This window comes from Eschrichtius robustus, chromosome 18 (genome assembly GCF_028021215.1).
Source record: "Eschrichtius robustus isolate mEscRob2 chromosome 18, mEscRob2.pri, whole genome shotgun sequence".
In the NCBI taxonomy this organism is placed as follows: Eukaryota; Metazoa; Chordata; class Mammalia; order Artiodactyla; family Eschrichtiidae; genus Eschrichtius; species Eschrichtius robustus.
Genome location: NC_090841.1, coordinates 71,914,102 through 71,939,865, shown reverse-complemented (window position 1 = coordinate 71,939,865; position 25,764 = coordinate 71,914,102). Strand labels below are relative to the sequence as shown.

The following is a 25,764-nucleotide window of genomic DNA, read 5'->3' as shown; positions in this document are numbered from 1 at the left end:
CCAACTCTGCAGCTCCGGCATCTCTAAAGAGCATGTAGGCACATGTGTGCTTCTCGGCTCTGCTCTCTAAAGCTTAACAGAACGGAATTGCTTTGGATTTTTTTTTAACTCACCTCCAAATAAGAATGTCTGATATCCCTGGCATTTATCCCAAAACATCAACCACTGGGAAGATTTCTCATTTTTTTCATCCTGAATTCTTGTTCCATTCCTCCCTTTAACTCACTCCTTTGTGGGACACAGACAGCTTGTTCTCAGATTAAGGTAAAACACCAGTGGAGACAAAGCAACACAAATCTGCCCTTGGAGCCCCAGATGTATGAGGTGGCTCTTCCTTTCTTGTAAAAGCTTTATTCCAGAGAATCCTACAGGGCACAGTGTTGCAGGAACACAGAGAGTGACCCATGGGAACCAAGTCTGGAATAAGCAGGGCCTGCGGTCGGGGACACGATTCAACCACACACCCCTGGCAGGTGCAAAAGTCACACCACATGGGTGACGAAGGCTAGGTGACAGGAGGCCACCTTTGATCCTTAGCCTGTGACCCATCAGATAAAAACCAAATCCTGACTTAGGCAAGGAGGGGCTGTATTCAAAAAGACTATTGCAATAGGAAGAACGTTCTAATCTTCTCAAAGGTCAAGCAACAGGGAGGTGTAAGCAAAGCTAGGAAGAACCACGTATGGCTGGCGGGTGGGGGATGAATGGAGGGCGTGATTAGAGATTTGAGCGGGGAAACGTCTTCCCCTGAGGTCAGCCTTAAGGAGTGGTTTCCACATTCCCATTTGGCTCAGGCTTAGGGTGGGTCAAAGTTCGGGGGTCTGGGGGAAGGAGAGAAGTCTGACGAAAGTTTGACCTGGTCCAGCTAGCAGATAGTTTGTCTTAACCAGTCTAATAGTGAGCTAATCACTTATGAGTCAAAGAATGGGAATTGGAGGATCTGTGTCTGGCCTTGTCATAGGGAAACAAGGGACAGCAGAGAGTTCTATCTAAGTTGTGGCGAAGGGTGGTTCTTTGTAGTAAAGAGTTTTTCAGAGCACAGGGGTGGGGTGGAGGAGGTCTTGAGCACCACTGTTTCCCTGGAGCACAGGGCAGCTTTCCCACAAGTCACCGCACCTCACAGGCCTTCTCCTTTCTCTGCTGTAAAATGAGATTCGAATGATAAATGCTTTGCCCGCCTCTCACTAAGACTGTGAGAGTCACATGCGATGTTTGTGAGCATGTTCTGTAGCCTGGAAAAAGGCACACATGAGTAACGCGGGCCATCATCAGCTCTGAGAATGGCTCTTCAGCTCTGTGTTCACAGCGGGTTTCAGAGATCACCCTCGCTGTCATTAAATCTCCATTCTTCACAAAATCTCCGTGCTTCGGGGCCAGAGGTGACAAGACGGCCATGCGGGAAGCAGGGGTGGGACATCCCGAGCCCTTCAGTAAACCGCAAGACGGGCGTGCTTCTCCCTCTGAGCCCATTCCCAGTCTGTAAACTGTCTGATCTCACAGAAGGCACCGTCTACCACGCAGCAATAGGCAAAGCAAGCGCTTGTGAGCTACCCTTGGAGATCAGAGTTCTTAAATCTCTCGCCTTCAAAGGTTTTCGGCGGCTCCCGTCAGAAATCCCCACCACTGTCCCCCAGAGGTAGGAGCCTAGCCGAGCAGCGGGTGTCACAATCTGCACGGCTGCTGGCAAAGTGTGACTAATGCTTCGGACGGCAAGCCAGATGGAGATGCCCAGCGAGCAAAGCTTTCTCCAAAACCCAAGGAAGAAAATCAATGTCCCAGGAAGGGGGGCGGGCGGCAATCTACAGGAAAGAGAAATGAGTGATATGTCATGCAATGTGACGATTTTTCCCCCTCAAGCAACTGACTCAGTAGAGAGTGAAACCTAACAACCTCTGGTTGGGAAGGTAAAGACTGAAGAAGGGAACGAGCTGGTTCTCGTATCAACTGGCCACGGACTCACAGGCCCCTGCTGGCATCCGGGCCTGTTTTTTGTTTGCTTCTGTTTTTTTTCTGATTTTTAAGAGTAGAGCTGAATCTCCCAAAAATGGGACATCAAATTCAGAGTTGAAACGACTGCTACGTCGGTTTATTAATTCTTCTCCCTGCTATGAAGAAAGCCCAAATAAATATGACAGTGTTTGCATTTGATTTCATGACTGATCACCCCAAACTGTTTTTCAACAGGTTTTTGAGACCCTATCTGTAAGCTTCAGAAGCAGTTTCATCAGAAATACTCTAGAGCGAATATCCATTTTATGCATTTGTTTAAATGATTGTGATGGAGGCACGATACACCTCCCCTAAATCATCAAATCTAGAATATTACATCTAAAATATTCATCCATCGTTATTATATTATTGACAGAGGGGACCATGTCGTAATTATCTTTGCATGTCTTAATTACCAGGCATGGATACGTGCACTTTCAGATAATGACATCAGCATCATTTGTCACATGGGCTACTGACCACTCTGGCCCACCTTCTATTTCTCCATCAACATCTTCATTCTTCTTACAACTGATTCTCCCTCAAACATATGGCTGGAAAAAACCAGATCCTCTCAAACAAAGATAAAGAGCACAAAATGACTGACTTATCCTCCAGCTCTTCCTTACATTCTCCTTGTTTTTCTGCTTCTGAGACCACACTGGACCATGGGAATGATAGACAGATAGTGCTTTCTGTCAACTATGCTAGAAACATTGTCTTAGGAGAGATTGTATTGAAAATGAAAGATTGCATGTTGACAGTTGTTACCAGCATTTACTATTAAAATAACCCCACCTCATGAAAAACAAAGGGATAATAACCCCCCCCCGACTAAACAGAGGTAATGAAAGAGTTCCTTGTTTATAACCAGTGTGTGTTTATCATTCCACATCTCTTCAAATCATCTGAATATATCAATGTCAGAAGTTGGCCAAGGGAATAATGTAATTTCTCTTTGATATGTTTGTTCACCGAACAGAAGCCCTTGGGGTTAACCTTTCTCTTGCCTTCATTGATCCTCCAAGATCTAAAGGCTTTTAGTAAAATTGACCTGACCAGGGCCTAATTCTTTTTATAATTTGGTTAAATCCTAGCCTGCATCCCAGATTGTAACAGATTTCCTTGTATCTATAAATGATGACAAGGAAACAGGCCCAAGATACTATTGAATTTCTAGCCTTTTTTATTTGAATAAATGATTGGCCATTCTTTAAACATAACTTCTGAACTGTCGATGTAAGGATGGTTTCTCACTAGATACAATTTTTGCCCCAAGAGGAGAGGGAAAAATTATTAAATTATTTGGGGAATCAGGTGAGAGATGTTCCATATGCCAGCATTCTAGTTGGTCAGACCAGGAAAACCCTAACCAGTAGCCATCATTCTGACTTCTGAAAGAATCATAAAACTTTTTACTTGTAGGTACATTCTTTCAGGCCACATTGTTTTTGGGTTTTTGGGTTTTTTGCATTAGAAACAAGGAAATGAATGGAAAGATAGTCACTGGTGGGTGGATGTTTCTATGACCTCTTCTTAAACTTTCTCTGCAGAGGGGCTAACTCCCTAATCACAAAGTTGAGACGAATCCACCATTTGCCAAAATCCTGTCATCTCTCAAAAATAATTACGTGATTGACTTGCAATTTCTATAAAAAGTTTCACTTCACAAATTTGTTGTTTTCTAGATTACATTTTAAAATTCACTGACTATCTGCTGTATGGACATTAATTTTTAATACTTGAATAGAGTATTTCTCTGCATTTGGGCAGAGTTCATCTCTCAATTAGCATAACAGGTGGGCCCATTTTTCTGCGCCTGCCCACTGTAGTACTCAAACATTTGCATCCAATCTGCAATTACTCTGCTAGTTTCTTTATTCTATCCCAGTAACTTTGTTTCCCAAATAGATAACAAGAATGATCTAAACAAGAAATTAGGGAATTATGATGATGCAAAGGGAAAAGCATGGGATTTGAACTCAGGAGAGCTATTCTTCAGTTCTTAATTTGCTATTTTCTATCTAGAACGTCTTGAACAAATAATTAAACATTCGCAATCCCCAGTCTCATCCATAAAAGGGAATCGTAGTGCCTCATAAGGAGTTTCTAACGAGGCCAAACAACACAATACATGTGAAAGCTCATGAATAACTATAAAGTTCTTTACAACACATTTATTTTTACCACTGAGAGACAAGTTAATAAAATAGTTACTATGAGCTTTGGGTTCAGACAAACCTAGATTCAAAATCTCACTCTAAGCCTTACTGTTTAAACTATGTGGTCTGGGCCACGTGGTAGGCAGAAGTCTTACGTGGCCCCAGATCTCCAGCCCTAATCACCAGGACTATGACTGCGATAAGATATTACACCCACGGCAAAAGGAATTAGGGAGATGTTATTAAGGTTACTAATCAGTTGGCTTTGAGTTAGTAAAAATGGAGATTACACAGGTGAGCTTAATCTAATCGTGTAAGCTCTTTATTAATTTTTTTATAAATTTATTTATTTATGGCTGCATTGGGTCTTTGTTGCTGCATGCGGGCTTTCTCTAGTGGCAGCGAGCGGGGGCTACTCTTCCTTGCAGTGTGCGAGCTTCTCATTGCGGTGGTTTCTCTCATTGCGGAGCACGGGCTCTAGGCGCGCGGGCTTCGGCAGTTGTGGCACGTGGGCTCAGTAGTTGTGGCTTGCGGGCTCTAGAGTGCAGGCTCAGTAGTTGTGGCGCACGGGCTTAGTTGCTCCGTGGCATGTGGGATCTTCCTGGACCAGGGCTCAAACCTGTGTCCCCTGCATTGGCAGGTAGATTCTCAACCACCGTGCCACCAGGAGAGCCCCATGTAAGCTCTGTAAAAGCGGGGAGTTTTCTCTAACTGGTAGCAGAAGGGGAAATCAGGGAAATTAGAAACAAGAGAAGAATTTGATGCATGGTTGCTATCATGGAAGAGGGAGAAACTTAGGGTGGTCTCTAAAAGTTGAGAGCAACCCCTAGCCAACAACCCACAATGAAATGGGGACTTCAGTCCTACAACCACAAGGAACAGATTCTGCCAACAGCTGGAATCAGCTGGGAAGTGGCTTCTTCCCCAGGGCCTCCAGGAAAGAGCCCAGCCACACCAACACCTTGATTTGGGCCTGTGACACCCTAAGCAGAGAACCCAATTGAGTCTGTCCAGAGACTGTGAGATAATAGGGGGTGTTGTTTCAAGCTACTAAGTTCATGTTAATTTGCTAGGGCAGCAGTAGAAAACTAACACAGGCAAGTTGAAGATAAAGTGAGTTAAGTAGCCTGCCTGGTGCATAGTACAAAAAGAACAACTTGTAAATATGAAACTCATTCCTTCCTTTAGAGCCGCATTTCTCAAATTTTAACGTATGCCTCTATTTCCTGGGGATCTTGTTAAAACGCAGATCCGGATTCAGTAGCTCAAGGTGGGGCCTGAGATTCTACATTTCTAACAAGCTCCCAGGTGATGCGGCTGTCACTGCTCTGCGGCCCACACGTGGAGTGCAAAGCTTGGGAGCTCACTTCTGCCAGTGGATCTCAACCCTGATTACACAGTAGCATCTCCTGGGAGACTCCTAAAATGCCCTGAAGCTGGGGTCCACTTTTAATTTAACTGGTCTCAGTTGGAACAGAGGCCTCAGTTCTTACAACAAATCTCCTCTGTGCAGCCAGGGATGAGAATTATTGCCGCAGACCTGCGCTCTCGAAGGCACGGCTCCTTGACCAGCAGCAGCAGCTTCTTGTGGAAGCATGTTAGAGATGCAAATCCCCAGGCCCCTCCAGACTCAATGAATCAGAATCTCTACGTGTAGGCACAGGAATCTGTGCTTTCACTAGCTTTCCAGACGGTCCTAATGCTTCCTTAGCGTAAAAAACATTGCCTCAGGGGCTTCCCTGGTGGTGCAGTGGTTGAGAATCTGCCTGCCGATGCAGGGGACACAGGTTCGAGCCCTGGTCTGGGAAGATCCCACATGCCGCGGAGCAGCCAGGCCCGTGAGCCACAACTACTGAGCCTGCGCGTCTGGAGCCTGTGCTCCGCAACAAGGGAGGCCACGATAGTGAGAGGCCCGCACACCGCGATGAAGAGTGGCCCCCGCTTGCCACAACTGGAGAAAGCCCTCGCACAGAAACGAAGACCCAACACAGCCAAAAATAAATAAATAAATAAATAATAATTAAAAACATTGCCTCAGATCAATACTCTCATTCTACAGGTGTGGAAATGAAATCCAGAGAGACTGAATGATTATCTAAGACAGAGGCTGGCACACGACAGACAGCCTGTGGGCCAAATCTGGCCACTGTCTGCTTTTGTAAACACAGTTTTATTGGAACACAGCCACGCCCATTCATGTACGTGTTGCCTGGGGCTGCTGCAGTGGCAGAGTTGAGGCGAGGCCACCAAGATGAAAATATTTACTATCTGGCCCTTTACAGAAGAAAACTTGCTGATCCCTGCTCTCATAATACATTTTAAGTTAGTGAAAGACAAGGCAGAATTCAGCTGTTTTGCAACAGTAGCTGATGCAGACTTAAAAGGAACAGAACTCCCAGATGAACGGTGACTGGGATCTGCTCCATCCCTGTGTCCGCAGGGCAGGCCGGGCTCTGGGTCCTGATCCTGGGCACTGGTGTGGAGATGATCAGGGGTGGCAGGGCAGGCCCCCAGGAGAACGGGCATCATCCTGAGGAGCACTGGCCTCAGGCCAGGTCTTCACACATCTCCAGTCTGCCCTCGGCTGTGGGAGATCATGGGTTCCTTAAGCCCTCCCTAGAGGCCTCTGGCTTTCACAGCGAGCCTGGAGTTGACAGCTGGCTGATCCAAGGGTATCATTTTCTTTTATTAAGGCTTCAGTGCAGTTAAACCTAGCTGACTCTGTGATTCTTACAGCTGTCATTGCCCTCATATGGCTGTCAAAGCCCGGTCACCAATGACCACCAGAGATCACCTGCAGCCAAATGAATTAGCTGAAACTTAGCAGCTTAAAACATCACCCACTGATCATCTTCTAGCTCTGTGGGTCACAAGTCTGGGTGGTCTCAACCGGGTTCTCTGCTGGGTCTCACAGGTCCAAACCAAGGCGCTGGCAGAGCTGGAGTCCCATCTGGGGGCTCCGGGGAAAACCCACGTCCAAGTTCATTTAGCTCATGGCAGCAAGGGGGACGCACAGCAGAGAACTGAGCTGAATACACGGACGGATGACGGCCAGACCACATACTGCAGTAGAACTGACCCACACCCTCCGGCAACCAGCCCAGGAAGACAAACCACAGCCCCTGAAGCGGAACAACAAGGACTTGATTAATAGCTAGCACCTTCCTTAACTTTTGCCCACACTTCCAAGTCAGGACCAAGCAGAGAAAGCCAAATATGCTCCCCTAACCAATCACATGCATGCCCGCTTCTAGTTATCCCGCCTACAGCCTCCCCAGGCGCCCGTCGGGGCATTCTCGAAGCTTTCTCTTGTTATTCTCAATAAAGCCTCCCATTCGCTGCTTCCCACTGGGTCTGCCAAACACCAGTGATGGTGGCTGACTCCCTTCCCAGAGCAAGTTCTGGGTAGACAGTCTTTTCTTGTTCTCAGTTGGGTGTTCTTGTTTATTTCCGCAGACCCATTGGCTATCTTAGTCATGGGGAACTGAGAGGGGCTTCTTACAGTTTTTGCCCCTGTGCTGGGTGATTCTACAGAGAGTTTGAGGAAGCAAGGGCAGTTCAAGACTAAATGGGTAAAGACTAAATCAGGATGGGTGCACAATTCACCCATCAGAATGGGTACTGGTCACCTTGGTAATTTTTAACTAGGAGGCAGGAGGTTTGAAGGTGGGATAGAGTAACAGTCAGTAAGAAGTGATAGTCTTTCATGTTAGTTGGAAGAGTGGAATGTTTAGTTATTTGGGGAGAATTGCTAGTGTCCTTGTCTCCATGTTGTCCCCGTACCATTCTAGAATGTTCTTCTCTCTGTCTTGTTCTACTACGGCCATGGAGTTGCCTTGTCTCATTATTGTTTATACCCTGTGTTGTTCATGTTCATTGGTAACATCACAGCGTCATAGCTTTCGTGGCCATTTCTCACTTTCTCATTGTTCAAGTGGCTCTCAGTCACCTAAGCCAGAGGTCAGCAAGCTCTGGCTGTAAAGGCAAGACAGTAAATATTTTAGGTTTCATGGGCCACATACACTCTCTGTAGCATATTCTTTATTTTTCATTACCCTTTAAAAGTGTGAAATCCATTCTTACATACAAAAACAGGCCACAGGTCACAGTTTGCCAACCCCTCACCTAAGTCATCTTCCACCGGCAGCACATCTCACTCAACACAGGTGAGAACGGTAGTAGCAGGAAGCCATTGGGTACCAAGGATTATCAGCACCCCTCTTATCACCACCTCTTATCTTTATTGCTGCCTGACTTGAGTCACCCGGCTCTTCCCAGGCTGACTCTCTTAGCCTCAGTTTCCCCCAGAGCTGAGCGCAAGGATTGTACTGGGGAAGTGATCCAAGGAGTCAGAGGAGAACAAGCAAAGCGGAGAAGGGTCGAGTCCACAGGGAGACGTCTTTATAGAGTTGGAGTCGGCTGCCACTGTAGGCAACGAGCTGTCCCATTCTGCACAACCCTTGTTCCAGGGGAACAAAAGAGGACATGTTTATCCATCGGCTGCTCTTCCCCCCACCCCACCGCTCATACAATGGCTACCGCACCCGGAGATCCCCCCGCTGCACTGAGTTAACTCAGCGGGCGTGGAGCAGGTCCTAGTGGCCCCACCACGTGCCAGGGCAATGGCAAAGTCCAAGGTGCAAAGCGAGAGTCAGGTTGCTTAGTCGCACGGTAAGTGCTGTCAGGCTCACCTGCTGGAAGGTGGCTGGAACTGTGCACAACAGCTTGCCCCACAGTCGCCACAATGAAAGATGAGACCTAGAGGAGACGGAATGGTGCTCAAGAGATGACCAGCATGCCTGCTAACTCTACCCTTCCTCCAAGCCAACCACTGGATGAAAGCAGAGAGGGAAAGCTCCATCCCCAGGTGGGACCCCCAGGAAAGTCTTTGGCAATGAGTCCAGAGGAAGTTAGACGGAGCATTCCAGAAATCCGCACCTGGTCCTAGCTACTCAAGGATCATAGACTTCTCAGCAGTCCCGGCCACTGCTGCTTGAAACTCATCCTTACCCTGGATTCCGTGGTGCCTCTCACTCCTGGTTTTCCTCTCACCTCTCTGACTTATGCTTTCCTCTCTCTTTGTAGGCTCCTTCTCTGAATCTGAAACGTGGATGTTCCCCAGGCATCTTTCCTAGGTTCTCTTTCCTTCTCTTTCCAAATGTTCTCCTGGGGGGACCTTATATAGATGTTCATGCTTCAACTACCACCTATGGACAGACAACTCTAAAACGTATGTCACCATTTGTCAAATGGAGCACTAGGTCCCTGATCGTCAGCTCAGCTTCCACATCAGCAGCGGAGTGAAGGCATGACTCTATGTATCTGCAAGAATAGGCATGAAATGACAGCAAGAAAACCTGAACAGCCAGTAAATGTTTTCCTCTAATTAATACAGCTCCAGAGGAAGGAGGAACAGAAGCATCTTGTACTGAACAGACCCTTGGCTCTTCCAGCAACCTGTAACCTGGCCGTCTCTATCGCTGATGGCGGGCCACAGCTTCCCCTTGGGTCTTCTGTGAAATGTCTTAAGGGAGATAGTAAAAGGGATCTTTCATGGAACTTATTGAGATTTAGCTTTAGTCAGGCTGGAGCAAATAGATGGCTGCCTTTGGTGCCAGCACCCATTGAGAAATGGGTAGGAAGTTGTATATGAAAGAAGAATGCATTTTTGCTTCTTAACAAGAAAATGGTTTGGAAGAAGGAAAGAGAGTGTGTGTGTGTGTGTGTGTGTGTGTGTGTGTGTGAGAGAGAGAGAGAGAGAGACAGCTGACAATTTGAATTACTATCATCTAAGCTGACACGGGAAATTCAGAGATGTGAAAAAGGAGGAAAGAATAAGAGTAAAAGCATCTGTAATTTTATTTTGGAAAATAAGATACACATCTCTTATGGGCTGAATTCTGTCCCCAAAATTCATATGTTGAAGGCCTAACCCCAAGGACTTCAGAATGTGACTGAATTTGGAGACAGGGTCTTTAAAGAGGTAATTAGGGTCAAATGAGGTCATGAAGGTGGGCCCTAACCCAACAGGACTGGCGTCCTTATAAGAAGAGATTAGGACCCGGACAAGTGCAGAGGGAGGACCATGTGAAGACACAGGGAGAAGACGGCCATCCTCATGCCAAGAAGAGAGGACTCCGAAGAAATCAACCCTACAGACACCTTGGTCTTACACTTCCAACCTCCAGAATCACAAGGAAATGAATTTCTGTGGGTTAAGCCACCTGATCTGTGGTACCTCGTTATGGCAGCCTGAGCAGACTAATATAACACTTTATATTCATGTTCCTCAATTTCAGAAATGACCTTACTTGAGAAGACATTTCTTTTCCAGTTTGCTCCTATACAGAAAGGATTTATTCCCTTTGTCAAAGGGTTGGCTGAATGGAGTCCCCAGAAAATCTAATACTGAAAAATTCCAACTAAGACTTCCCTGTACAACTTCAGGTGTGCTGTGGGCAAGTCCTGTCTTCTCTGCCGTCTTCCCCTCCAGCCACAGTGGGGCAGGCTGGAGGCTGCTGACCTCCCACGAATCCCCCTGGGTGCGGCGGAGACTTATCATGTCTCTTTATCTGAAATAACATTCATAGCCGTGGACTTCTACGATCTGAAAACCTAACTCTTTCAACAGAGTAGATTAGAAAGGTAATGTGGGAGATGCAGGAGGGAGGGGATATGGGGATATATGTATACGTATAGCTGATTCACTTTGTTATACAGCAGAAACTAACACACCATTGTAAAGCAATCATACTCCAATAAAGATGTTTTTTAAAAAAAAAAAAAGAAAGGCAATGTGGAAAACGTAACAACCAATTACTTCAAGAAACTCCCCTTTCCCTTCCCCTTTTGACTTATCTCAAAATTTCAGGCAGTTTATGCACACAATCTTCCAATTTTTTAAATTAATTATAAGTGCCTGAAGGTACAGAAGCCCTGAACATTTACGAGACTACATGACCAGACAGAAACAGAAGGACTGCTGATTGTCCAACCAGGCAACGTAACTTCCCAATTATCTTTCTCAGGCAAATTGTGGATCTAAATATAACATATTGTAATCTTTGCCACTTTTCCACAGGTGCTGAAGCATCAATGCTTGATCTCTTGTTTTCTCTCTTCTGCTCAAGAAAACAAGGGTGAGTGAGGGTGATCTAGATGCTTGTCAAATAAGACATTGCTCACTTAAAAGGGAAATCTTCATGGCATTACCCTGCCAGCAACAATGAGGGGAAATGGGAGGGCTTGAGTTCCTTGTGCCCCGGACACCGGGAAGGAATAACGGTTCTGAATTTAGACCCTTCAGGCAGCATCTCTAAGTGGAGGGAGATGGCTGGCTCACAGGAAGCCCTAGCTTGTTATTTCAGGATGACACTAATTGACAGACAGTGGGTCCCCACTAAGCATAATGTTTATGGCAGCTGATGAGAGCCCCTGGAGCAAGCCAGAAGTGGTCCACTTTCCCGAGATGGACCCCCAGACTGTTGGGGGTGGAGGCAGGCTCCAGCAGCATCTGAATGTGGCTGACTTGTACCTCTGTGCTCGAGGGAAGACCTCCCTTCTCAGCTCAAACCCTGACCCGCAACAGCTTCCTGGAAATCTCCAAGTGCGAGTCCTGCAGGCACCTTCCTCGTGGTAGAATCCAGAGCCACTAGACCAGCATCTCCACTGCTCTGTATTCAAATAGTTCTTGACCCCCTACAGTCAAGGAAAACATTGGGGGTCTATCGAACCCCTCCACGTGGCACTCTAGCTCCTAAACGCCTCCTGGCCACCTTCCTCATGCCTGCTACCCACCTTCTCAACTTTTCTGATGCTGCATTTTGTTTCTGAACCTGTTTTTGCCCATGTGGTTTGAATTCATGTTCTAGTCTTTTGCCTCCTGTTATGGGCTAAATTGTGCCCCTCCTCAAAGCTATATGTTGAAGTCCTAACCCCCCAGTAACTCAGAATGTGACTTTATCTGGAAATGAGGTGTTTACAGAGGTAATTAAGATTAAATGAGGTCACTGAGGTGGGCCCTAATCCATCATGACATGTCCTTATGAGAAGAGGAGATTAGGACACGGACACACACAGAGGGACGACCATGTGAGGATACAGGGAGAAGGTGACCATGTCTAAGTCAATGAGAGAGGCCTCAGAAGAAACCAACCCTGCCAACATCTTGAGCCTGGACTTCCGGCCTCCAGAATGGTGAGAAAGCACAATTCTGTTGCTTAAGCCAGCCAGTCAGTGGGCCTTTTTATGGCAGACCAAGCTGACTAAGACACCTCAACAGCCTTCTAAGACATACGTTTCTATGCTTTCTTTTTTTTCTTCTCTCACTTCAACCATGGGTGAGGGACATCCTCCCCACAATGCCTTCATCCCTTGGGACCAGGGGTGATATTCAAAATATTTTAAAACTGTTATAGCATGGGCACTTCCCAACCAGAACTGACTCCTGTTATGGCGATGGAGCCACCACTTCCATCTATTAATAAATTATGAGTGGATCAAGGGACCCAGAGGAGGTGATGATGGTTGGGGGGTTTCAATGGCATGGGACTTGTGATGGAAGCTATTTGCCATGGAAATATTTCAGTATTTCAGTGTATCCATAACCTTAGCGCCACCCCAGCTAAACCAGCTGAGCATCAGCCTGCTTGATCCTCACAACTGAGCAGCTAGAGCTTCCTCATACTCTGTCTTCCTCTGTCATGGGAAAGAAGCACCATCATTTACACACTCAAGCAGCCTAGAAATCTCCACATCACCTAGATTCTTCCCACTTCTTTGTATCATTGGTGACCCTTTCTCACTGATCGTATTTCTGAATGTTCCCATCACCCCTGTTGAACTTCACTTCATTATGTCTCACCTGTACCATATAATGGCTTATACCTAGTTCTTCTGACTTGATCCTCTTCCACCCCATCCAATCTTGGCCCTCATTCTAGAGCTAATCTGCCAAAGAATGGTTCTGATGGCATTACCTCCCTCCTCAAAAAAACAAAAACAAACAAACAATAAATAGTTCCCTGTTGTACACCAAGGAAAGTGAAAATATGCTAATTGATTTTTTCAGGATTATCCACAACCTGAGCCCAGCCCACCTTTCATTCAGTTCATTCGTTCATTCCACAAATACTCTACTGAGTGACATGTCCTGGGCTAGGCACTGGAAATCCAATCATGAATGAGATGTAGCCTCTGTCTTTTGAGTTTCTTACATGCTAACAGAGTAGACAGGAAATTGTAATAGAGTGTGAGAAGTGCTATGAGTGGCATAAGCAGTGTGCTCCGGAACACATAGGAGGAGCATCCAGATCAACTCACTGATGACACCTGAGCTTGTTCCCAATGGATCAGAAAAGTTGATCACTTGACCAGAGGGAAGGCAGTTGAGCATTCAAGACAGAGCGCACAGTTTTGAACAAAGGTCAAGAGCATTATCATTTTTGGTAACTGCAAAGGATTTACTAAGGTTGTATGGTAGATTTCAAGGGAAAGAATGGTAAGACCTAAAACAGGAGAGGCAAGCAGGAGCCAATTCCTGAAGGGTCTTGTGACTCATGCTAAGGGATCTGGACTCACCTGAGAGCAGTGGGAACCACTGATGGTCCACAGAAGGGACAGAACATGGTCAGACCTGCATTCTGGAAGGGTCGTGCTGGCCTCAGAGGGATGCAGGGACTGGAAGAGGACAAGACTGGAGGGCATGTGGGATGATCATGTGGGCAGATGATGAGCTCAGTATTGGACATGTTGAGCGTGAGATGGAAATGTCCAGTATGCAGGCGGAGATGTGGATCTGGAACTTAAGGGGAAGATGTGAGCTGCAGATGTAACTTGAAGAGTCATCCGTGTATAGCCACACCCATTAACCTTGTCTCCTAATATAACTTCCTAATACTCTATGCTCCAGCCACACCAGACCACTCACATTGCCCCCAAACACACTAGGCACCTCCATGCAGCTCTTCTTTTACCTGTACATTTCTTCTACAAAGAGCCACTGCTACCACTTCCTCCCCTCCTTGAGTCTTAACCTGTCAAAATTCTACTCATCTTTCAAGGCTCATCTCTATGAAGTCTTAGCAGATTCCACTATTCAGAATTCATTGCTTCCAGATTTTTTCTTTATACACACACCAAAAAAACACATCTGTTTCCCTCACTGAAATATCTGTCCCTTGAAGATGCTTATTTATCTTTCCGCCTCCTATCACAATGCCCAAAAGAGAGCAGATAAACAATATATATTTTTTAAAAAGGAGTTCCCTGGTGGTCTAGTGGTTAGGATGCAGCACTTTCACTGCCGTGGTCTGGGTTTAATCCCTGGTTGGGGAACTGAGATCCCACAAGCCACGCAGCGTAGCCAAAATAAAAAAAAATAAAAAAAAAAAAAAAACAAACAAAAAGCCCAATAAATTTTAGTGGAAGGCCAAGATAAGCCTGAGAAAAACAAGGATTGGTGATTTAGCCAGGGTATAGTTAGAAAAATAACCACCCTAGGTAATTCGAAAATGGAGAATTGGTCCCACAGGTAAAGGAGAAAATAAGAAGCCAAAAGGGGATAGTGAGGGAACCCAGCAATTATCTACAGCAGGAATCCTCTGCTATTCTTCAGCTTCCGGGACAGAAGCAGTGTTACCGTATCCCAGGAACTGGGCTCATCTGGTAGATGCCGGGTCTACGAGGACCTTTCAGTCTCATAGCAGAAGCTGGACTCCACCAGGAGCTAGAGCCACAGACAAGACACAGTTTCTGGTGAAGAGGTTCCCCCAAGATAGAGAGTGGAGGGGAAATTCCCTTGATTTCTCCTTCTCTCCCACCTAATACCTCCCATCAGTATCTCCCATTGGCCAAACCAAATGGAAGCCAGTTGATGTGGGAGCTTGGGAAACACACCCTGCAGGATCTTCCATCTGTGAGAGGATGAAGACTAAAGTAGAGGCAGAGTAGAATGGATCTGAGCACACGTAGTATAAATGGTCAGTTTCACTAATAACCAAATGGAAGTTCATTCCACAAGCTTAAGTTTAAGGGATTTATTTTCTAATAAGGGGAAGAGATGACAATGACCTCAAAAATGTTTGCTCTCTGGGGCAATGAGCTGGGGCCTGGAATACAAAAGGAAATACATTTCACTGTTTAGCATCTTAAGATCTACAACAGGGCATATGGAAATGAAATGGAAACATAGGAGGGTAAGTAAAGGCCTAATTGTGAGGGGATATTTGAGATGGGTTTTGAAGGATACCCAGGAGTCCTCAAGTAGACAGAACATCATAAGGGCCACTAGAAAAAAATACTTTTTTAATGTTATAGGAGTTTAGAAATGAGAGAAAGTATTTCTAGCTGAAGGGCTTGGGGAAAATATCTTTACAGAGAAGTTAAAATTTTCATCTAGCCTATTTTAAGAGGTGGCAAATGAGGTGAAGGGGGAAGCAAAAGCTAAGAAGTGAGCAAAAAAATTCAGAGAAATGCTCAATTGTTCACTGGGAAGTGGTACCTCCAAATCAAGCAAGCAATTCTCCCTGGTGTTCCTTCCAGAAACAGATATTTGTGCTCACTGGCAAGCGTGGCTGAGAGAACAGTCCCAGCTCCTGTGGTCAGTCAAACCTCTAATATGGTGCCCCCAGACACCACCCAATGAGTCTAGATTACCCAGCAGGACAGACCCCAGCGGGACAGGCCCCAAAGCACATCTCCATGAGCTGTACCCTGAGGCAAAGGGACGCTGATCAGGTGGGTGTCCCCGTCTCTCTCTAAGAAGTAACTTTTGTCCTTCAAAGTTGAGCAGTGGAGACAACAGGCTTTCTCATAACTGCTTGGGAATTATGTTTTTTAATCCTTTGGAAGCTTTGAAACTTGCATCAGCCCTTTCCTTTTGCTGTCCGCACACAGCAAAAACTTCCTAAATCTAACAGCCAGAAGAAAAGCATAGAGAAACCTACAGAAGCTCTGTTTATTGTCTGATTTGAATCTTCCCTGGGAAAGATATTGCTATTATTATTCAGTTACATGATTGCTCCTTCTTAGACATATGACCACAACTAAATATATTCCATTGGTAATCGATTCGGTGGTTCTCCAGTGAAACTCACACTCAGTGTCCCTGTAAAATGTCTTTATGTATACAGAGGACTCATTTAGGGAGACAGCAGTAGAAAGGTCCAAGGTTCCTGATTTTTTTCTCTCCGATTCTCGGAGAGAATAGAGGTTCGCTGCCCTGCAAACATTGTCTAAAGGCTCTGTCAGCAGAACTGCATTCTGAATGCAGGTAACAAAAATTATTTTAGTATATTCTGCACCTGTAGCTCATTTCATCCCTAAATAATAATATTTCTATCACTTTGCTCTTACTCAAGAGCTGTAGCTCCTTTCTTCCCCCAATGAATAGACAGCTGCAGTTTTATTAGGCATGGACCTCAAAAAATATATTTGTATATTATTCCACGAGGCTAAGGTATGTTCACTCCAGGCATAATATTTCAGAGACAACTAAAATAATTACATGTGAAATGCTAGCAGAAGAATTCAAGGCTGCATGTCAAGGCACAATGAAGCAAAGACACTGTCGGAAGAACAATTGCAAAACTTAATCCTACGGTAAATATCTGTCAGATCACAATTCTGTATGAAAACAGATGCACCTAGAGTTGTATGTCATGTGGAAAAGTAAGATAAATTTAAATTAAGCAAATAAAAGGGGAGGGGGCAAAGGCACATTTGGGAGATATATAGGACTCTTGGGGCTTTTGTTTGTTTTTAATGAATTGGAAAGTCAGCTGGGGAAAGAGCCACAGGTATGAAAAGAAATGTGATCAAGGTAAGAACTTTAGAAGGTAAAAGAAAGCTCTAACACAGAATATGACTTTAAAAGAAGCAAATAGTTGAATTTTTCATTGGCCAGATAAAATTACAGATCACAGATTTTAGAGAAGACTTGCTGAACAGAGTTAACTTTTGATTTTTCATTTGGGAGATGTGGTGGGGCATGGAGTTTGCGGTTGATACATACATGAACCAAGTCCAAGATCAATGTCATCCCTAATTTTACACTTCATGTTGATGCCTGCTCCAGGAAAGACAGCAAAAGCACTGAATCAAATTCAACACATGCCATTCAACAGAGACATGGCTCCTCAAACCTCTTGAGAAAGAAGAACCTCCCCCCTTTTTAATTCTCCCACTTCCTTTGCAAGCTCCTTTTTAGTCTTTCTGGTAATTAATGCCCAAATTCTGACCAGGTGAGTAGATTTCTTAAAGTCACCAAAGATTCTTTTTGATGGGAAAAGCTACAGATCACTTTTTCTTATCACACGTAGCTCATCTTAACTTAAAGTAGGGCTAAAATTCCATGCCCCTGCACTGGGGCTTCCCAACCCCTCTCACTCTGTGACAAAGCACCACACACCCACATGTCAACTCCTTCCTGAAGGATCCCCCCTTCAGGAAGGGATCCCCTACCATGGACAGTCAAAAGTTCTCACTTTAAGTTCTACGTAAGCTGGGCTTCCCTGTGGCGCAGTGGTTAAGAATCTGCCTGCCAACGCAGGGGACACGGGTTCGAGCCCTGGTCCGGGAAGATCCCACATGCCAAGGAGCAACTAAGCTCATGCGCCACAACTACTGAGCCCGCGCTCTAGAGCCCATGTTCCGCAACAAGAGAAGCCACCGCAGTGAGAAGCCCATGCGCCGCAATGAAGAGTAGCCCCTGCTCGCTGCAACTAGAGAAAGTCCACGCGCAGCAATGAAGACCCAACGCAGCCATAAATAAATAAATAAATACATTTAAAATAAATAAATAAATTATATGTAAGCTTCCTCTAGCCCCTTGATATGCAAGAGTCATGAAGATATTCAAAACATGCATTCACATTTATTATCCTCAATAAAAAGCAACAATTTATCAACTCTCAACTCTTTTGTTCTCTGATCTGATCCACTAGCCTGTAACTAGTTTTTAAATGCTCAGAGACAAACTGTACCCCTGCAAGTCACACTATAGTGAGCAAATGAAATATGTAACCATAGTTTTACATACTATTCATATGAAAAGAGATGGATACATCTCTTAGAAACATAATTTAATAGACTGTTCTAATAATACACTGGGGAATTTTAATGTATTACACAATAGCAATTCCAAATTCAATAAAAAAGAATAGTGGATACACTCTCTTGAACTAATAAGCAAAATAGAATTTAAAATTCTTTTCTTTGTGCATTTTTGTACAAGAGTTTTTTTTTTTCCTTCATCTCTCACAATAGGGTACAAAGAATGATAAATTGTTTGATTCTGCATAAAGCTTGAAAATAGAGTATTAACCTTAGATTGAAGTAAAGGATATCCCATAGTGTAAAAGAGCAAATTGCAGGGAAGGAATGAGACTATGTATGGTTATAAATTCTGAATACCTGTGTAATGTTATGCTCACAGGGATACCAAGTATGATGAATTAAAGTCAGGTTATTCTTCAGAAAGGGGTCCTATGTCCTTTCCCAGCCACATGGGGAATAATTTTGAAGGTATGTTAATATATGTCCCCAAATGTCCTCCATTCATAGCCAACCACCCAGTCTTTACTGTTTGCTAGATTTTATTTTAGTTTTATTTTATTGTGATATGGTTTCCTGAGTATTATCCTGAAAATTCTCATTATCACCACTGCTATCAATCCACTGCTATTAGCAAGCAAAGTAGGTTAAGTATAGCATCAACTGGATATCCACATGGAAGAAAACAATCTTGACCCCTACGTCACACCATAAGCAAAAATCAATTCCTATAGATTATAGATCCAAATGTGAAAGGTAAAATTTCAAAGTTCTAGAAGCTATCATTGGAGAATATATTTATTCTCTTGTGGGATAGCCAGGATTTCTTGAATAGGTGCTTAAACCACTAACCCTAAAGAAGAATATTTATAAATTTTGACTGTCTTAAAATTAAGAATTTCTGTATATCAAAAATTGACATTAAGTAAATAAAATGCCAAAATACAAGTGGGAGAATATATTTGCAAAACATAACTGTCAAAAGATTTAAATCCGAACTTCCCTGGTGGCGCAGTGGTTAAGAATCCACCTGCCAATGCAGGTGACATGGGTTCAAGCCCTGGTCCGGGAAGATCTCACATGCCATGGAGCAACTAAGCACACATGCCACAACTACTGAGCCTGGGCTCTAGAGCCTGAGAGCCACAACTACTGAAGCCTGCACGCCTAGAGCCCGTGCTCCGCAACAAGAGAAGCCACCGCAATGAGAAGGCCTCGCACTGCAACGAAGAGTAGCCCCCGCTCGCCCCAACTAGACAAAGCCCGTGCGCAGCAACAAAGACTCAACGCAGCCAAAAAGATAAATTAAATAAATAAATAAATGAAATAAGATTTAAATCCTGTTTAAAGTATTCTTACAAAGAAATATAAATAACAGAAAATTGTGCAAACGACTTAAATAGGCGCTTCACAAAAGATGGTACCCAAATTGGCAATAAAGAAGAAAAGGTGCTATGGGAATTCCCTAGTGGTCCAGTGGTTAGGACTCCGTGCTTCCACTGCCAGGGGGCCCAGGTTCAATCCCTGGTGGGGGAACTAAGATCCTGCAAGCCGTGTGGTGCAGCCAAAAAAAAAAAAAAAGAAGAAGAAGAAGAAAAGGCACTCAACCTCGTTAGTCATCAGGAAAATGAAAATTAAGGCTACAATAAGGTACCACTACACACTTGTTGGAATGAGTAAAATCTTAAAAGACTAAGAGTAGCAAATATTGGGAAGAATATAGAGTGATCGGAATTATCACTGCGTGCTGGTGGGGTCTATGAAAACTCTTATGTACTGTCTATTAAGCTGAGAGTGTACATAATAGAATTAATTTTTATTTTTTTAATTAATTTTTTATTGGAGTATAGTTGATTTATAATGTTGTGTTAGTTTCAGGTGTACAGCAAAGTGATTCAGTTATACATATACATATATTCATTCTTCTTCAGATTTTCATTCTCATATAGGTCATTACAGAGTAGTGAATAGAGTTCCCTGTGCTATACAGTAGGTTCTTATTAATTATCTATTTTATATGTAGTAGTGTGTATATGTCAATCTCAATCTCCCTAGAATTAATTTTTAAATTGTGGTTTATTCATACAATATAAACAGCAATGAAAACATGCTGCATTTAACTACACTGATGATCTCAAAAACAAAAGTAGACATAGACGTGCACACAAAATTACATATTGTATGATTCCATTTATATCATATGCAAAAACAGGCAAAACTGCCTTCGGTGTTAGAAGTCAGGATAGGGGTTACCTTTGGGAAAACAATAACTAAAAGAGAGCATGAGGAGGGCTCCTGGGTGCTAATCTTCTACCTCTTCATATAAGTTGTAAATATATAGATGCGTTCACTTTATGAAAATTCATCACACTGTGCCCTTATAGCATGGACACTTTTCTTAATGTATGCTATACCTCAATAAAAAGCTATTTTTTAAAAAAAGAATGCATGACAACTTTGTTTCCATACTTAAAATGAAGGAGGTGGATAGTGGCAACTACAGACTAATGATATTCATGTTGATTTCATGGGGGGGGTGGGGTTAGTAAATAGAAGTGGAAATCACTTCTATAAGACACCTTTAATCAAACCTATTTTCTGGTAGACCTTTTATATGTTCCTGTAGACAGGTCGATCCTGAACAGTATTATGAAACCAAAAACCAGTCAGTTTTAAGAAAAACAATTAAATTAGTTTATTTTATACAACACGGTACAATTAACTCTAAACTCTATAATATCTTAACTCCCCAGAAGTTGACCTTAGGAGTAACCTAGACCTCCTGGGGTGTGTAGAGAATGGAGAAAGCGAAGGTACAGGCTACTTCATGCCCATCAAGTCTGTTCACTGCAAACTGAAGTCAGAGACTTTGAATATTTGGTGTATTTTCTCTACATTTCTTTTATTAGTTGCAGGATAAAGATTGATTGTCTTAGACTGGAGATAAGGGAACCCCGTAACTCACCCCTCTCTTTCTTTCAAAGAAAAAGACAGAGAACTAATAAAAAACTTAGGCAAAAGTCTTAAATAGGCACTTCACAGAAGACAGGGAGGACCATGGCTGGAGTGTTCAGGTATTCCGGGAGAGGAGCCTGAGGGAAAAGGGCCCAGTCAATGGGAGCGGGCCCCGGCAAGAGAGCAGAAACCAGAACTACTGCAAGAAAGTGCACGTAGAAATGTAGTGTCTGGACTTCAGATGCTGAGAGATTTTTTCCTTTTCCATTTCTAATTTCCTTACGCTATCCTCAAGTCTCCACTGGGGATGCAGCCGTGAGAAAGCTGCTGGTGATGAGAGACAGCCAGGAACGACAGCTTGCAGGAGCTCAGCTAGTTGGACGCTGGTGGCTAGCAGAAGGGAAACTAGTGCTGCGGATCCTCAGAGGCACACAGGGAGGGAGGGTGACTTCCCAATCACGTGGGACAGGAGCTCACATGTGACTGCCACATGGTAGATGGAAGGCGTCAGAACACCTGGCTGATGTGTATAAAGAGTCTTGCACACAGTAGGTACCAAAAGCAGGTAGCTATTATTCTGACCATCTAGATAATGCCACAAGATTGTCATGACAGCTTTCACAATACTGTTCAAAATGGAACGGTCTATAGGAACCTATACAAACTCCGTCAGAAAACAGCTTGAGGGACTTCCCTGGTGGCGCAGTGGTTAAGAATCCACCTGCCAATGCAGGGGACACGGGTTTGATCCCTGGTCCGGGAAGATCCCACATGCCGCGGAGCAACTAAGCCCGTGCGCCACAACTACTGAGCCTGCTCTCTAGAGCCTTCGAGCCACAACTACTGAGCCCGTGAGCCACAACTACTTAAGTCCGTGTGCCCTAGAGCCTGCGCACCACAACTACTGAGCCCGCATGTTGCAACTACTGAAGCCTGCATCCCTAGAGCCTGTGCTCCGCAACGAAGAGTAGCCCCCGTTCGCGGCAACTAGAGAAAGCCCACGTGCAGCAGTGAAGACCCAACACAGCCAAAAATAAATAAATTAAAAAAAAAAAAAAGAAAATAGTTTGAATTAAAGACATCTTATAATACAGACATGATATCATAACTAAAGAAAGGCACTGTTTGAAAAATAAGACATTAGTGCAAGAACAATGACTCTCAAGAAAAGTGTGGAGGGTTTGTCAATGAGGAAAATGCTGGTAGAGACAGGAAAGAATTTCAGAGGGAGATTTACCTACAAACTGTCAGGACTGTGGAAAATTGTGTGTCACCATAGAGATGCTGCTCTGTGACTTGTTTTTCTTGCTAGTTCTTCTCTGATAGTGAGGATGCAGGTGGCAAATGAAACATCTGATGCCTTTTGCAATGTGAAACTGTCAGGAAGGAAATCTGACACATCAGCAAGGAGCATAAAATTCAAGTTTTTAGTAGATTTATTAAATTATAAAATTTCATCCAGGCCATCACAAATCCCCTACTCCACACATGGTTTATTGTTCAGTGTTAAAGGGTGCAAAATATTCATTAAGCGAGACAAGGCCATGGATGCAGGGTGAGCAGGGATATGTACAATATATCACTTGGTGCTTAAGAGATGAACTCTCTAGGAAGCACAATGTGAGTGTAGTGTGTCTGGGGCAACTCCGGTGGGCTGACTCAGCTGTATTTAGACGAGGTCTACAAGACAGCAAAGGCAATGAGAGGTTACCAGGGAAACCAATGGAAGGACGAAGCTAGTAAGTGTGGCTAGATAATAGTGATGCTTATGACTTGTACATGAAGTATGTACATGAAAACTTGAAACGTCTCGGATGGGGCCTTCTGAGTAAGTCTAGGGAAGCAGTAATTAGTAAAAGTTAAGAATAGAAAGAAAAAAAGTATTGGACTGTTACTTAGACTTTGCTCTGTTTCATTCAACAATTATTTCCTGGAAATCTTTGCAGCTGGGGTAAGCATAAGGACTTAAAAATGAATAAAATATAGTCTCCATCCTCCAGACACTAACAAGGAAGTGGGGACAGATGCAGGCTTTCTGGGTGTGTAGGAAACCTAGACACAGGAGGAACGTACTTCATGCAAACCAAGTGGAATGTGATGGTAACAGAGTAAAGAGAAGCAAGCTTCCATGGCATCAACCTTCATTTTCTTTAATCAAATAGCCATAATCCATACTTGATTACAACAGGCTCAACCTGCAGGATTTAAAGCCACTCCATGGTTAAATATGCTTCCGTTCAAAATGGCATTCTGAGTGTAGACATCTGTCCTCTTTCTCCCAAGGCTCTATTAAAATGTTAAGAAAACAATCGTTTCATTTTTAAAAGTATAAGCCCACAAGATAAATAACAATGGGAGAGGGAGATAGCATAAAATAGGAGATTGAACAAGTAAACAGAAATATGCACAGAGGAGGCTGCAGCTGAGGAGGGAGCCAACCTTTCTGGGGGCCCTGAGAGCAGCTCCCTAGTCAGGTGGCAGCTGTGATGGACAGCAGCAAGGGGCAGGGGTATTAATTAAAGTTCTGTATCTGTAATGGTCAAAAACCCCAATCCCATGTAGAATGTCTGGCAGCCAGATATTCACTCATAAAGAAAATAGCAAGTGTTTTCACCTAAAGAAATAGAAAACTATCAAGGGATAATCAAAACAGTTAATGTGGGTTTTGTCATCCCGGAGCGAAGCCCACCGCATTCCAGTGTTAGGGTAACCCTTCATTTCATCACTAGGTCTCCACCATAAAAAACATCCCTGCCAACTGACAAACCCCACCAGGAAAACAGGGCACTAGTCAGTGTTTCCATAAGGTCAATATGAATACGACTGAGAATGCAAGAATGACCAGAAAGCTAAAGGAAGCCTGCAGCATGACAGAAACCACCATGACAAATCACCTAGAAAAGATAATCCCAGATGAAAAGGAGGTGAGCTTACACAAATTTCTGATGCATATGAAAATTGATATTAATATGAAAATTAATATGAGACTATATTACATCCAAAAAAGAAGGGGGGAGATATTATGAAAAAAGAACAATTGCTTAAAAATCATACCACTTTTTAGTTGCTTCATATTTGGACCAGGGCTACTTCTATTTAATTTGTTTGCTTTGGAAGAGACTAAGAAAGAAATGTTCAAAGGATCAGTTTGAACACTTTTTTTTCTTAAGTTGCACGGGGGTCATGACATTGGAACCACAGGGAAGCAACGTGATCAGAAGCTACTTGATTCTCAGTTCTCAATAAGTAGTGTTTATATAATCACAATAATGGAAGTTGTACTTATTCATTCAACAAATGTTTGTTGAGTATCTGCTATGTGCCAGGCATTGTCAAGGCACCTGGGCTAGATCAGAAAACAAGATAGGAAACAAAACCAACAAAGCGTCTTCCCATCTAGAGCTACATTTTCATGGTTTAAGTGCAAGAGGAGAGTTGAGGGAGCTGAGTCTGGGGAGGTAGGTCCGTGTGTCGAGCTTTATAAGCCCTTAGAAGGACTTTGGCTTTTACCCTGAGTGAATGGGGGCCATTGCAGGGAATGGGGCCAGAGGAGTGACATGATTTTAACAAGATCGTTCAGGCTACAGCATCAGTAACAGACTAAAAGGGGCAAAGTGGAAGCAGAGACCAGTAAGGAAGCTATGACAGTTTATTGTTTTCAATCATCTATACCCAAAGCACCAGAGACTTAACCCAGATTGTAAATATCAGCAACATGGCAATATCAAAGTAAATGCAGCGCCCACGAAGTCAGGAGGTGAAGGAGGGAGGAGAATGCAGAGAAAACTGTGAGCAGGGACCACTGCTTTTCCCTACAAGCCCTGTTGTACTCTCCTGTTTTTCAGCTGCCTTTATAAATAATGGATTTTTAAAATGTAGGTCAAAGGTGCCCACTTCATTCTAGAAAGTAGTTCAGGTAAATGTCACATGATTAGATCCAAATTGCTCTTTTTCAGCATTTGGGGCAGGACTCATTCTCTAGAGTGGCTTTCCAGGTGATTTTAAAACATTTTATCACCTCTTTGCAGTAATGTGAGTGTTTTCTGTCCTCTTCATTTACACATCTGCAATTCCTAGTATTAAACAGCTGATGTTATGGTGCAAAGCAAGGACCTTGCCAGACTTAAATAAGCAGCATGACATGGTAGGAAGAAAACACAGGGATACCAGGCTCTGCCACTTAAGAGCAATGTGTTTTGGAAAACCTCCCTAAATCTCCCTGAGCACCTGTAAAACGGGCAGGAAATAAATGTCAGATCTGAGCATTCAATATGCTAATAGATGTGAAACACTTTGTCAAAGAAAAAGTGCTAAACATTTATGCTTACATAGTTAATGTTTCATATGCCACCCATCATGACTGCATTGCACAGTGCTTCATAAGTTCTATACATTTTACTCTTCTTTGATCCTTTATAATAACCTTTGGTGAAGGCATGCTATTAAAGTAAAATAGAAATTACCTTGAACTTTGATCCAGGTAGGACAGGTGGCTGGGCCCATCAATCACTTTGTGATGCTTCAAATCCAATTTCATCCTCTTCCAGTTTTAGGTAAACATAGTTTCTATAATGAATTCTTCATAGTCAAAAGAAACATTTTAGAG

General features: G+C 43.6%; 1 long non-coding RNA gene across 7 annotated transcripts in view; it reads right to left on the bottom strand.

Annotated features, from left to right (window-relative positions):
• Positions 1–25,764, bottom strand: part of LOC137751759 (uncharacterized) — a 107,472-nt gene that overhangs the window by 22,835 nt on the left and 58,873 nt on the right. For 6 of the 7 annotated variants that reach the window (XR_011070949.1, XR_011070945.1, XR_011070946.1 and 3 more), the window contains one exon: positions 25,622–25,736. This is a non-coding gene — a long non-coding RNA (uncharacterized lncRNA). Of the gene's footprint in view, positions 1–23,368; positions 23,445–25,621; positions 25,737–25,764 lie in introns of those variants that run through there. The other variant, XR_011070948.1, reaches the window with a different exon arrangement.